Source organism: Cynara cardunculus (genome assembly GCF_001531365.2).
Source record: "Cynara cardunculus var. scolymus isolate 2C chromosome LG 6, CcrdV1, whole genome shotgun sequence".
Lineage (NCBI taxonomy): Eukaryota > Viridiplantae > Streptophyta > Magnoliopsida > Asterales > Asteraceae > Cynara > Cynara cardunculus.
The window spans coordinates 9,196,958-9,198,774 of NC_037533.1; positions in this window are offsets into that span (position 1 = coordinate 9,196,958).

Below are 1,817 nucleotides of genomic sequence, written 5' to 3' on the forward strand. Positions count from 1 at the left end.
AAACAACCCGGACAATAAACCTTTCAAGGCTTGTCCGGTTTAAACTCTAATCCGGTTACTCTTTGTCCGGATAACCCTTAGACAACATAAACAAGGTTTCCTTTCAAAAATTACAATACGAGACATGCAAATAAAACTAGTAAAAACTTTATACAAAAGATTTAGAAAGCACTCACCTTATAAAGCTTTTGAATCCAAAATGCTAGAAATCAACCCTTTTGAAACTTGACACTTGCAAATCAACTTGAAATCACTCCCTTTAGCAAACCGGACAACACTTCTGAAAATCTCTCTCAATTCCTCTCAAAATAACAGGGATAACAAATGAAGAGGCTAAGCCTCTTTTATACCTCCCAAATTGGGTATGGCGGCTTAAACTGCCTTCCCTTTTTCCCACCTCATGCTTAACCCAATATGCACACTCACACATACATACATAGCACATGCATGCATCATATGAATATATATATATATATATACCATGTATTTCTAAATACATATATATATATAAATATATATTCAATTAATACCCAACTTCACATACTAGCATGTATCGACTTATCATGCAAGCACGTAATCATTTAAATCAGATAATCATGTATCATTTACCTTGGGTAATAACCAGGATCTGGTTATCACACTTCATTTGAAAAATGATTTGTCTCAACCAATTATGGGTTTTGAGTTACTCATACTTTTGGGCATAAGTTTGCCTATTTATTGAGCAATTGTGTTTTATTGTTTATGTTGACTTTTATTTGGGTATTCAAGTAAGTGTGGAGTTATTGGCTTGATTTTTGCCATTTGTGTTTTGGGAACATTTGTCCGATTTAAATTGCTCAATATTGAGCTTGGGCATGATTTTCGTTACTGCATTTTTATTTGAAAATTACATGTTTTGCATGCGTTGGTCATTCAATTAGAGTTGACAGTGCTTTTTACACACCTACAGACATGTGATGATTAGACCAAAATCAAGTATATAATTAGCTCAATATCGTCTTTCAAGTAATAAAGTGATATAGAATATCGGATATGGTCCACAAAGATTGGAGTAAAAGCTTACTAAAAGTATAATGAAATAAATGGTTTCAGATGGGGACTTTGAAGACGTTGTTTGTTTTTTATTCGCAATATTTGAATGAACAAAATATGGGTGTAAGATTTGTGGCGAGACATAAACACAAATTCCAGTGGACCAATACCTTTTAGTATGTAGTTCACAATAACAAGTCCCACCATCTATTTTGAGGGCATTCCTCTCGGACTTCAATATTTGCACTGATATTTAGATTTAACCACATATCTCTATGTAGTTTCAGTACTAGTGGTATTGTAGAGTAGAGTCCTTAAAATATATGAACAACAAATCTTTTAGGCCCAGCACTTCACCTTGGGGTGCTCCGATCTTATTTGTCAAGAAGAAAGATGGGTCTATGCGAATGTGTATAGACTATCGTGAACTGAATAAATTGACAATTAAAAACAAATATCCTTTACCTAGGATTGATGACTTGTTCGATCAATTGGTGGAAGAAAGTTATTTCTCCAAGATTGATTTAAGGTCAGAGTATCATCAACTCAAAGTCAGGGAAGAAGATGTTGCCACAACAGCCTTTACAACTAGGTACGGGCATCACAAATTCTTAGTTATGCCATTCGGCTTAACTAATGCTCCCGCAGCCTTTATGGATTTGATAAATAGGGTATGTAAGGAATATCTTGATAAATTCGTTATTGTATTTATCGATGATATTCTTATATACTCTAAGACTGAAGAAGAACATGCAAAACATCTTCGTCTGATATTAGAATTA